General features: G+C 38.7%; 1 pseudogene; it reads right to left on the bottom strand.

Annotated features, from left to right (window-relative positions):
* On the bottom strand, positions 294 to 13,576 carry LOC104733530 (annotated as a pseudogene).

Raw genomic sequence — 14,348 nt, forward strand, 5'->3', positions numbered from 1 at the left:
AATCAGAAGAACCATCATAATTCATAAAGATTCCAAAGCTATAAACATCAACATACTCTGTGAGAAATCCAGGTGACCATCCTTAGACCCATTTCCCAGCATCTCAGGCTTTAACTGTCGAGTAATCCTTCTCTTAGCTTAATCTCTTTGGCCACCAAGATCATATTTGGCCTGTCTTCATTCCTCTCCTCACAGCATCTCAGTGCCAGCTCAAGAAACATTTTCATCTGACTACGCCTCATGTTGTTCAAAACATTAATCCCAAATTCAACACTTTCTCCCCTCTCCTGCAGATCCTTCACAAAACCAAGAATGATGGAGGAACGTCTGAAACAGGAGAAGCCGCATAAGGGAAGCTAACTCCTGAAAACTTATGCTTTGACATGCTCTGATGAGAAACAAACAAAAAAAGTATAGTGAGTGCACAATATAAGCAGAGAAAGAAAATGTGGATTTGATTTTGTTACCTCAGCGTTAAGCTCTTCTAGGACAGCTCCAGGGAGGCAGGGACATCATCAGGACAGAACACTTCAGGTGTAAAGTTGCAGAGTATTCTTTTTATTAAGGGAAGACTTATCGATGGGCATACCTATGCATTAGTCAAGAAAGATGTTATATGATCAAATATAGCTTAATAAAGAGTGATAGAGATATGAAAACAAACCTCTTCTCTAATGGATTGCTCCATTAACATATCTTTAGGAACCATAAGTAGATCGCTAAGTTTGTTTAGCAAACTGAATGATTTCTCGCTATCTATGGGATCATATTCTTCTACTGAATCTCTAGTGTTTATAGAGAAGGTTTCAGCGAGGCATCTTGACCAATTTCCAATCTAAAAAGCGAGAGATCACAACATTCAAGAACATTAGTACTTTCTCATGTTAAAGTGAATATAACGATCTGATTATGTTTCTTGATGTTGTACCGCGTTTTTAAGCTGAGCCCCAGATCCAAAACTTAAGTCTCCAGCAAGTATAGGCAGGACTTTAGAATCTAGGATAGGATCAGAGACAGGATCCGTGGGAATCTGATGCTCTGACTCACGCAGAATCTATATTAACATTTTTGAAGTACATTTTGGTTTATGTCCTTGAAGTTTATCTTATTTAATTTGTTTTTTTGGAACATTAACCCCTACAGATTTTCCTAAAATAACTTTTCATAAAAACTCAATTAATGAAACTATTTAAATCGACCTAATTTTGTTATGTTTATTTCCATAAAAATCTTGACAACATCTATACATTTCGATTTTTCTAAAAACAACTCTACGCATTAAATTGTTAATCCCATAAAAATCTCCAAACATATTTTAATAGATCTTTAGAGACTATATAAACTCTTAAATCTATATATACATCTATCTTAACATTTTTGAAATACAAATTGTGCTATCACTTTTTGTCTATTTCGGGTCGGGTTTTTACTTAAAATTATAACCGATTCAATTAATCGGATCCTCCCTAATATTGCCAAATATTTTCGGCCGGGTTTCACCAAAAAATTTTTATGGCATAAATTGTGTATTCAGATCCTCTTAGTCACACGAATCTTCTATTTTAGTTAAACTCTACTTATTTACATCCCTATAATATAACAACCAANCTATATTAACATTTTTGAAGTACATTTTGGTTTATGTCCTTGAAGTTTATCTTATTTAATTTGTTTTTTTGGAACATTAACCCCTACAGATTTTCCTAAAATAACTTTTCATAAAAACTCAATTAATGAAACTATTTAAATCGACCTAATTTTGTTATGTTTATTTCCATAAAAATCTTGACAACATCTATACATTTCGATTTTTCTAAAAACAACTCTACGCATTAAATTGTTAATCCCATAAAAATCTCCAAACATATTTTAATAGATCTTTAGAGACTATATAAACTCTTAAATCTATATATACATCTATCTTAACATTTTTGAAATACAAATTGTGCTATCACTTTTTGTCTATTTCGGGTCGGGTTTTTACTTAAAATTATAACCGATTCAATTAATCGGATCCTCCCTAATATTGCCAAATATTTTCGGCCGGGTTTCACCAAAAAATTTTTATGGCATAAATTGTGTATTCAGATCCTCTTAGTCACACGAATCTTCTATTTTAGTTAAACTCTACTTATTTACATCCCTATAATATAACAACCAATTATAGTCGATTGTATTTTAGGAAATGTTTAATTTGAATTTAATAAACGATTACATATTTGCTAATATCTTATTAGATTGCTGATTAATATGCATTATTAAGATTTATACCAGATTTCTAAAATACTCATTCACCTTACGAAATTAAACCCCTAAATGATTGTGGCAATAATGGTGTAAACACAATTACCATTAATCGAGCATATTAGATTAATATACCTTAACAACCTTCCATAAATCAAAACAAACCAAATCGAGAAAAGTATATTCCAAACTTGCTAATCAAGACTTTAGAACATTCACAATGACGAAACCCTACCATCAGCTCAAACACTATATATATATGACATTCACCCTACACTACAAGCATCCAGTACACACAAGAGATAGGTTCATGTTCTTCAAAGTTTAGCTGTTATAGCAGGAGTTATTATGATATTCCTGTTCTTATTTTTCTGGATTTNGGGACCGGGAGTTAACCTCCCAGCTTATATTATTGAAATGTAAAACTCAAACTACAAACGTACAGCTCTAGGACACGCAGATCCCGTTACATCCTCTTGCAACAAAGTTTCAAGACACGATGGAGCATTATTGAAAGAATGAAAACCTAAAGGTAAATTAAAAGCATAGTTCGCCAACCCATCCGCAAGGCGGTTAGCTTCCCTATACGTGTGACACCCGGACTATCCAGTAACAAATGTACCAGGAACGACAGCGGATGACCATCTCCAATCCCTGCCTTAAGAAAACACACTACCATCTCTGAATCCACCTCCAATTCAACCCTCGCCACTCGCATTTCCCAAGCAATCACTAGCCCATAATAAACTCCCCAAAGCTCTGCCAGAGGAGCCGAGCATCAACCAATATTCAAAGCAAAACCCGCGCACCATACCCAATCTGCATTCCTGAGTACACCACCCGCAGTTGCTAAGCCAGGATTCCCATGAGACGCCCCATCGGTGTTGACCTTATACCACCCACCTTGCGGAGGTAACCACCGTATTAACACTTCATGCTTCTCAGGTCTCGGACCTTTCCTTACCGCATGAGCTGTAATCGACTCTTGTCCCGACAAACTCTATGCTCCCCAAAAACATCACTACATCGCCACTTCCACGCCCACCAAACCGCAATAGCAAATGTAGTAGACCATAACTGTTGTCCTGCACCTCCTGCTCCCCCTAGATTAGCATACAACCATTCCAACAAAGACAGCACAAAAAACAAACGCCGCTTACTCGGTGGAACAAGGCGTTCCCATAAACCTACCATCGCAGGGCAATCGCGGAGGACATGCATAATGGTCTCTAGTCCTCCTTGACAAACTTGACAAACTGCATTATCGCTCAAGTGGTGGCGCATTCTCTCGGTATTGGTCATGATCACCTGGCGTGAGACTAACCACAAAAAGGTCTTCACCCGCTCTGGTACAGTAACCCTCCACAAACGATCATAAAACAGCCCCATATTCTGCTCAGACACCTCCTCTCTCACTAACAGTTCATAAGCAGACTTAACTGTGAACTCACCATCTGCGGTTTCTCCCCATGATAATCTATCGCGAGGACCCGTTACACAATCTTAAACCACTGATGCCAGTTCCAGTCTCTGTGTATCTGATATATGGCAAGATATGATGCCACAACCAGCCGTACCCCTCCTGCCAGAAGTCACGGGCTGTCAACAATCTAAAATGATCCGGCAAAGCCTCAATAACAAGATCTTGCAGTGATGTTTTCGTTAACCATTTGTCTGTCCAAAACTTTATCTGTGGACCATCACCAACAACCCAACTGAGTCCCTTAACCACCACCTCACGCAACCCAACTCCCACACTCCTACAGGACCAAGTGCCTTTTACGTTCATCCAACTAAAATCCTGCAGGCTCCCAGCTTTATACTTAGCGCGTACAACAAGAGCCCATAAACTGGTTTGATCATGTAGAAGCCTCCATCCCACTTTCGCTACCATAGCCTTATTCATTTCAGCCGCTGTGCAAATCCCGAGACCCCCTTCTCTTTTTGGTCTACAAACCTGCTTCCAAGACACCAAATGAATCTTTCTTTTCTCCGGACTCGAACCCCACAAGAATTCCCGTGACATCTTATCTAACGTATCAAGGGTGGAGGTTGGTAACTTAATTGTACTCATTGTGTGAATAGGGATTGAAGATAACATCGCTTTTGTCAAGGTAAGTCTCCCCGCAAAGCTCAGTGTCCTACCCTTCCAGCCAGCCAATTTCGAGGATACCGGAGTAAGAACCTCTCCAAAAGTATCCTTATTTATTTGTTTTTGCAGCACTGGCATCTCCAAATATTTCCCCAAGTCTCTTGTCGACTTAATACCACTCTCATTGCTAATCAAACATCCCAACTCGCGAGACACATTCTCAGAAAAATAAATTTTGGACTTCTCCAAACTCACCTTTTGTCCTGATGCCAAACAGAACTGCTCTAGCACTTTCCTCACCACTCTAATTTGGGCGACAGATGCTTCAGCAAACAAAATCAGATCGTCTGCAAAACAAATATGAGAAAGCTTGGGTCCCCCAACAGACAGACTTATCGGTTTCCAAGCTTTTCTAGCCACTTCCTCCTCAACCAAGTGACATAACCTCTCCATACACAACACAAACAAATAGGGTGATAGGGGATCACCTTGTCGAAGTCCCCTAAGTGGCTTGAATGGCTTAGTCTGTTCACCATTCCACAATAGACTCATAGAAGGACCAGTGACGCACTGCATTATCCATTCCATCCACATATCCGATAACCCAGCAGCTCGTAAGGTCTCCTCAAGAAATTCCCATCTAATTCGATCATAAGCCTTCTCCAAGTCAAGTTTTAGGAGCATCCAACCCTTCCTCCCTTTCTTCCGTCTCATCGAGTGCACAGCCTCCTGCACTACCACAATGTTGTCTGTACTCAATCTGCCTGGGATAAAACTAGATTGAGCAGGACCAATTAATTTAGAGATAACACCCTTCAACCCACTCACCAACGTTTTAGTAATGGTCAACACATTACATAAACTAATTGGTCTAAATTGAGTAATCCTCTCCGCCTTCAACACCTTCGGTATTAGCACAACAAGTGCATCATTTGTCTCCGGTGGAAGTTGGCCTGAACTGAAGAATTCAAAAACAAACCGTAGCACTGAATCTCCCACCACATCCCAGCATTTCTGATAAAAAATAGGTTGGAAGCCGTCTGGACCTGGGGCTTTAAAACCACCCATACTACGCACTGCCTTCTCCACCTGCACAGCCGTAAAAGGTTTACTTTAAGCATCCCTCTCTGCCATAGTCAGTGTCGGAAACCCTTCATCAGGCAGCCTCTCCCCCTCCATCTCTACGTCCTCCAAAGAATACAACTTACTAAAATTATCCACTGCAAGTTGCTCAAGCTCTTCTCCCGTAGTTATCCAACGACCAGACTCATTCTTGAGCATATCAATCCGGTTTCTTCTTCTTCGAATAATCGTAGAGATATGAAAGAAACTTGTATTGCGATCACCATGGACAACCCATTTTGCTCTTGACTTCTGAAACCACAACATTTCTTCCTGTTCAAGCACCATCTCAAAGTCCTTTAACAAAACCTCCTCCTGCAACAACAAGTCATCCGTCTGTTGATGATCAATTCTCTCCTGAACCTGGGTCAACTCCTTCACTAACCGCTCCTTTTTCTGAGTAATATCTCCAAAAACCTCCCGGTTCCACTTCCTCAACGTTCTTCTCAACTGATCCAAAGCTACACGAGTATCAATATCACTATTCCACAAGGCAACTAGCAAATCTTGAAAACTCGGATGCTGTAACCAGGCAGCTTCGAATCTAAAAGGTCTCCTGCGAGAGTTTCCAGACCCCTCAGGTGTAAGTTGCACAAACAATGGTGCGTGATCGGAAGCTAGAAACGGGAGATGCGAGACCACCGCTTCCTGCCACTGCAGGCGAGCTTGAGCGCAACAAAGAATCCGGTCTAAACGCTTTGCCACAAAGGTTCGTTCAACCTTCCCTCTCTTCCAAGTATACTGATTTCCCCGGAAGCCCATATCAATCAGGGATAGTTCGTTAATCCAATCTCCAAAGGCTAAAGAATCCAAAGAGAGTAAACAATTACCTCCTGTTCTCTCATCAATGCGAACGATAGTGTTAAAATCACCACCAATCATCACCGGCCCCGTAGCCTGTCGCACAACATCGCGCAACATACCCCACAGACCACTTCTCCTACTCACCGATGGTGCAGCGTAAACAACAATAAGATTTAATGACTCCATCCCATTCACAATCAAGGCATGGATGAACTGATCCGAAGAGTTCAGGATAGTGACATCCCCAATACCATCCCGCCAAAGCAACCACAAACCCCCGCTCTGACCCACCGCGTCAATCCGAAACATATGCTCGAACCCAAGACCTTGACAAATACGTCCAGCTCTCTCACCTCCAGCATGTGTCTCGAAGAGAGCTAAAACATTCGTAGAATTTTTCTTCCAAAGATATCGAATCGATCGCCTGAAGTTGGGTTTATTTTCCCCCCGGGAATTCCACAATAAACAATTAATCATTGCAACACAAAACGCGACCAGAACAACCGCAGCACACCTTCATTGAGCTTCGGGACCCGTCGTCTTCTCCGACGGCTGCCGATCCATCTCCACAGCATTCCGAGGAACTTCCACCAATTGAAGATCCAGAGGCTCGTCCGCTGAATTTTTCGTTGGCAAAATATCCCCATACCGGACCACCGAGCCTTCCACATCACTGGCTCCAAACGCACCACCGCGTCTCCCCACAACCTCCTTCTCAACTCTCAATCTCTTACCATTAATCGACATCTCTGTCTCCCCCTTTGTTGGACCGTAAACTAACCCCTTCACAGGCTTGTTATTCCGAGTCGAATTAGATTTAGACCCATTCTTCCCTAGCCCATTCTTATTTCCTCCATTTGTCCCCTTAGGCCCATCTCGAGGCCAAGTAACACTTCCTCCCCCTGCAGCCTTAAAAACAATTTCCTTGGCTCCCACGCGATCGTGTGTCGCTATGATCTGATCTGCAGACTCACAATTTTCCTTATTTTCCTCATTCGATCTTCTCACATCCCGTCTTTCAGGGATTGCCAAATCCGTGGCTAACCTTCCAAAACTGTTAGTAAGCGCGATATTTGCTGCATTTTTCTCCTTCCGTAACTCACGAGATGAACTTGCCAAACCCGCACCCCCACTAGCCACCGTCGTCGGACCACTTTTTGGACGAAACTCCGACCGCCGGCCCCACTGTTTTACTTGGACAAAACCATCCTCCTGACGGCCGCCATTACCTTGATTCACCGGTTGCATTTGGTTCACCGGTTGCACTTCCACAATTGCAGAAACAACAGTCTCCCTCTCATGCACCATGTGAGGACATGAATGAACCAGATGCCCATACATCCCACATCCTGAGCAAATGGTATTCAAACCTTCATAGGTAACAAAATACCTTTCACCATTAATCAATATTGTTCCCTTCAAAGGCCTCTTCAGATTTACTTCTACGCAGACCCTTACAAACCGTGCTCGCTCAACCTGAAGCGTTGTTAAATCTGCCTTAATCGGGTTTCCCAATCCCTTAGCAATGGCAAAGAGAATGGACTTGTGATATATCAAAATTAAATGGAATATTTGTCAAGCGGACCCATAGTGGTGTAGTAGCAATCTCATCCCGCAACGGGTCAAAGTCCGGTGACCAAGCCTGTACCAATAGATAAGACCCGAAAACCCTCCACGGACCATTGGTTAGAGCTGCTAAGTACTCCTCCTCACTACCAAAACGGATCAGAAAAAACTGCTGCGGCAGATCCATAATATGCATTGGCATATTTGGCTTCCACATCTCCCTCAACCTTCGACTCAACACCGCTATCGGAACACTTCTCCCCAACACTTTGACCACCATACAATTTTTTCATAGACCATTCATAGCATCCAGCACCTCCTTCTCAATAGTGATCACCGGTTCTCCATCTTCTCCATTAGGAAATTCCAACCGCACCCTTTCCGTAACAAAATCATCATCCACCACTTCCTCCGGCACCAGCCGACCCCCAACCGAACTACCCCGCTCCTTCTGTACCCACACTCTCGGCGTATCCGGAGGATCCCCCGGTGGCCTTTCCTTCTCACCAACATCTTCCATGGTAGCATCACGCTGGCTGTCACCCAAAACCCTAGAGTCGCCTTTCTCCATAGCTTCTCGATGCTTTTAATTAATTAGGTCTCTGACTCTTTAACCCCTAAATGATTGTGGCAATAATGGTGTAAACACAATTACCATTAATCGAGCATATTAGATTAATATACCTTAACAACCTTCCATAAATCAAAACAAACCAAATCGAGAAAAGTATATTCCAAACTTGCTAATCAAGACTTTAGAACATTCACAATGACGAAATCCTACCATCAGCTCAAACACTATATATATATGACATTCACCCTACACTACAAGCATCCATTACACACAAGAAATAGGGTCATGTTCTTCAAAGTTTAGCTGTTATAGCAGGAGTTATTATGATATTCCTGTTCTTATTTTTCTGGATTTGATGTTTGTTTAATTGATGCATTATTTTCGTATATTACATTTCTAAGACTTTACAATTTTTAATGCATGTTTAGTTCGATAGCATTGTTAGGAATATTCATGGGGTTGGCAAATATATTTGTATCTGTTTTTAATAATAACATATAGGTGATTCGATTTTATAGTTTTATTTCCAAAATTTGTTAAATGTTTAATTTTATTTTTTTATATTCTATATTTATTTCTGGTGAGTTCAGATTCATACTACCATATGACATACATGAGAATCCTAATATATACTATCCTTTTGCACTTACCAAGCTAGAGTACCTTTCTCTTTTATATTTATTATTGTATATATACTATCCTTTTGCACTTACCAAGCTTTTCGGTTTTTGGTACACCCCAGAATTTTGCTTTGATCCATTTGTATATCTTTTCAAACAATTGGGAGTAAATTAAAGGGGCCTATGTTGAGGCCATAGATGAGGAAAATATGTTGGAGGAGGAGAGAATAAAGAGATGAGTTTGGCGAAGTTGTTCATAGTTTTTGTTGAATGATAATTGTTTAATTGATTCCAAAGTAACTATTAAATGCTCTATGCACTTTGTAATGATTTAATAGAGTAATATGTGAGCATGATAATCATGTAATTTATATGATAATTTACTATTTTTTTTCCTGTAACTAATATAATATTTTACTGTATATGTATTAACGGGTTGAATCTAAAAATAGTAAATAAAGTTGATTTAATTACGACTGTAAAAAATAAATCATTTTCTGTGGTACACGGGTGAAATCCTAGAAGTAACTTTCAAAATACAATTATACAATATAAAAAAAAAAATATAAAAAAAAATAAAAAAATAAAGTTAAAAAAAATTAAAAATTTTAGTTAAAAAATTATCCTGTGGTGCGCGGGTTAAAATCTAGTTGCATTGAACATGGCTACATCAATTCGAGCTATACACTTCTCCATCACCTGTTACATAGTATGGAAATAATGTATATAGAAGTTAAGATTCCAATAGATTTAATATAGTTTATGTTATTGGCTTGGAACTATAAAATGAAGAATCTTAATACCATTTTAGCCAAGATAGGTAAGCAACCGCACTCGTTCCCTGCTCCACGCAGGGTTTTAATCTCTGGAGCTCTCTACTCTCCAACAAAAATTCTCAAATGCTCCTCTTCTATAACTTAATTTATTTTTGATTTAAAATAATTCGAAAAAATAAGTAAATACTTTTAGACCCCAATAGTTAGAGAATATTACTGATTCAACCAACCAAAATGGATAGAACACCCAAACCTTTTATATTCGGGTCGAATTTTTTTTTATCTTAAAAATCCTTAAAATTCATGTGTTATATTTTATAAATCCTTAAAATATACTTTTTTATTTTTAATTAATGTGTTACATTATAAATATATATAATTAAAATTATTAAATTACACATTTATATATATAACAATTTATAAAATTCATTAAATGTAAAATATATTTCTAATATATATATATATATATATAGCAATGAGTGATAATTAATTTTTTTATATAAAACACATTTAAATTATATATTTTTAATTAATGTCATATATTAAATATAAATATAATATCTAATACACCACTGCTATACCAATCAACTAAATGTGTTATATTAATCAGAGCATACAGCTTATGCACCTTAATGCTTATGCTACATAATGCTAATGCTCTAGCATATGTTGTTCCAATCAAGCCCTTATTTGTATAACATTCTCAATGTGTTCATGCAAAAATACGTGTCAAAATTTTATTTTTGTGTGTTTTGCAATGTAATTGAGTTAACAATATGAAAGTCATCTTAAAACTATAAGATCTTTCTTGGACACAAATGAATTTAGTGAAGACTATTTTTTTTTTATGTTACTTTAGAAGATGTGTCACACAATTTAAGTTTATAAAGTGAATATGAAGATTTTTAACATTGTCTAACAAATTTTAATTTATAAAGCACATATAATTTTTTTAAAATTGGTGGTAGTTGTACCGTTAGGTTGTACCAAGTTTTACTACAAACGGAATAGGAGTAAAGACATACATAATTGTACCATTATAAAATCAAGTTTTACCAAGTTGTACAAAATCATAGAGTACAAATACATTGAAAATTACACTAATTTTTAATCTTATATTGGCTTCCTCCCTCGCTTTGAAACCAGCTATCCAAATTTCTCCCTAGCTGTCATTTATGATTCGAGAAGGATGGTCATTGTGTTGTCCTAAAAAATTAGTAATAAAACTATATTAGTACACAATAATATATTAGTTGTACCTTTAGGAATATCAGTTGTACCAGTTATATCAATTTTTTAGTTATACATGTTATACCAATTATGGCAGTTATACTCAGTTTTCTAGTTTTACTATGTTTGCAACCCAATGGATTTTCGAACCAAATAAGCTATCTACATATGTTTTACTACGATTCAGCCACTACAGTCCATTCATATTTCTTAATTGACCCATAATAGTTGGTTATCAACCCAATATCCATTAATTATCAATACAAAATTCAAATCTAATTGAAATCTCTAAATTTTAAATACAATAACCCAAAATCGATTGAATGTACTCTATAGATTTAAGAGGGTTTAAGCTGAAAGTAGTAGAAAAGATAAGGAAATCTGATTCGGAAATTAAAGCTTGAGCTTCATCAATGGTGGAAAAATGGATGAACCCGAGAATGGAGAAGAAGAAGCGATGGAGCGGATCTGATATTTTTTATTATTATTATTAATCAATTCAATTAAAAACTTGTTCAATGTATTGGTTTGAATCGGTTTGGTAAGGGCAAGTTTGGAGATTGCAACTTTCATTAAGAGCATGAGAGTAGAGGAGACTAATAATGAGTACTGAGAATTTTTGTTGGAGAGTAGAGAGCTTTCCAGATTTTTAACCCTCCACGCATTGGACAGAGGCGGGATAGAGAAAGTTTGAAAGCGTTTTTCCATAGGCTGATTGAATAGTTTCCTTGTAAATGATCTCCCAAAACAGGTCCCATTAGTTACTCATTCGTTTTACCGCCAATTTCCGGGGATTGCATGTGAGGAGTGAAAACCTGAAAAAGGAGAACAGAGAACAAATTTCAATGAAGGAAGGAAGCTTTCTTGAAATTTCACCTGCCACCACACAGATTCAATGATTCTAGAGAAAATCCAGAATTCAACTTTCTCTAATGCAGCAGTGAAGGTTTCCGATTCTTGCCAGTCTTCGAAAACCGGCTTGAAACTATTTGACTGCTTAGTCCATTTGTTATTCTTCTTTCTAAGCTTCCCTAAACCAATATGTTCACTCCCATTTGATTTAGAGGTCTCTGTGAAGTGACTAGGAACGCTAGTTTTACCAAAAGCCTGCAAAATGACCTCTCTCAGAGCAATGATGTTCGATAACCAGAAGGTCAACCTAAAACGTAACAACCAAGAAAAACCTGAGAAGATCAAAGTACTAAAAAGCTGATACACTCATAATTTTTAAATTGTGTTTTTGTTTACCCCTGAAATTTTTTTAGCGCTGTTCATCTTTTCTAGCTTTTGATCTCTTTTCCCGTTCTTCGTAGACAGATTCGTCTAGACATTGTTGGCTGTTGTTCTTCCCTTCATCATCAAATTGTTTTCAGTTTTTCTCCAATCCGCAATAACAGTTATGTTACTAAACAACTCTCAAGTAACGCATGTAAAAAGAACAGCTGTGATCAATAGTCTGAAACAGAGGAAAAAGGACAAAAACTCAGTTGCGTATAATCCTGAAATCCAAGGCAAATACTAGTGTTTGATTAGGTTAATCCAATTGATGATTGGTATCATTGTATTCACGAGACTATATATGAGAAGTTGTACAAGATAGCCGTTGGAGGCTATTAACTAAGCTTCCTAATATACACAGAAGAATATATGTATTCCTATTCTAATACCCTCCCGCAGTCGAAACAGGATGAGGATGAACATTGAGACTGGACTTGAAATCACGGAACAGAGATGTAGGGAAACCTTTGGTGAAGATGTTTGTGTACTGATGGGAGGATGGGACATGGAATACACGAACCTGACCCATTGCAACACGTTCACAGACAAACAAGATATCTAACTCGATATGCTTGGTACGTTGGTGTTGTACCGGATTGGTGGAGAGATAAACGGCGCTTATGTTATCACAATACACAAGTGTTGCAGTATTAAGAGGGCAATGAAGTTCAAGGAGAAGGTTGTGTATCCATATTGTTTTGGCGACAACGTTGGTACCACCGCGATACTCAGCCTCAGCACTTGAACGAGATACAGTGGGTTGGCGTTTGGAGAACCAGGAGATTAGGTTGTCACCAAGAAAGACGGCGATGCCAGAGGTGGAGCGGTGTGTATTGGGGCAGCCGGCCCAGTCCGCTTCGGTGTAGGCAGTGAGTGTAGTGGTTTTGGATCGGGTGATGTGTAAACCTTCGGAGATGGTTCCTTTGAGATAGCGGAGGATACGTTTCATGGCGGTGAAGTGAGGCTCTCGAGGGTCATGCATATAGAGACATATTTGTTGTACAGCATAAGCGATGTCCGGCCTAGTGAAAGTGAAATATTGGAGAGCGCCGGCAAGACTACGGTATAGCGACGGATCAGCAACAGGAGCACCGACCTCAGCATGGAGTTTGGCGGAAGTGTCAACCGGAGTGGTGACCGGTTTACAATTGGACATGTTTGCACGATGTAGGATATCCGCCGCATAATTGTGTTGGCTGAGAAATAGCCCATTGTTGTCCCTGCGAACTGCAATGCCTAGAAAATAGTTAAGTAGACCAAGATCAGTCATTAAAAATTCAGATTTGAGAGAGGAGAGAATTGACCTGAGAAGAGCCGAGGAAAAAGCAGTAAGGATGATGTCATCGACGTATAAGAGAAGGTAGGCAAGGTCAGAGCCTTTGCGATAAACAAAGAGAGACGCATCATACTTGCTGTTGTTGAAACCAATTTTGGTAGCATATTAGGATATAAGAAGGAAAACGACAATATCGTCGGCACTTGTTATAATTTGTCTCAATCAACATCAGTCTAAGAAGTTCTTTTATAGTGTAATACCAAAAAAAAGAGTTAAGCCCCACAGAAAGCAATCTCACAATTTTCTAGTTGCTAATGGAAATGAGTGCATTCACTCAAGACTTTCCCTTTAGAACACTATGATAATGTTATATACTGCAAGAGATCGAAACAGATGAAAACTCCGTTTATTTTTTTTGTTTGGTTCCTCAAATGAGCTTTTTCTTTATCAGGAATCCAGGAAACCGTAAAAAAAACACTTTCTCGCTCTCTACGGCTCGTCAAAAAGAAAGATTTAAATGAGGGCATTAAAAAAAAAAAAAAGGGATCGTTTACGGTACGGACCGTGAAGATCGGTCGTCGTGTATGATGCTGTTACATGTAAACCGGGGAAAGCTTTGTCGGTGGTTCAAGTCTTTACCGGGAGTTGCCGGTCAGATTGTACTCGTTTACTTTTTTTTTAGTCAGAGTAAAAAGACGAAACTAACGGCAGTAGTAGTAGTAGTAGTTGATCGTCTCAACGAGGAAGGACTGACGAGTGACGATTG

The sequence above is a fragment of the Camelina sativa genome, chromosome 12 (genome assembly GCF_000633955.1).
Source record: "Camelina sativa cultivar DH55 chromosome 12, Cs, whole genome shotgun sequence".
NCBI lineage: Eukaryota > Viridiplantae > Streptophyta > Magnoliopsida > Brassicales > Brassicaceae > Camelina > Camelina sativa.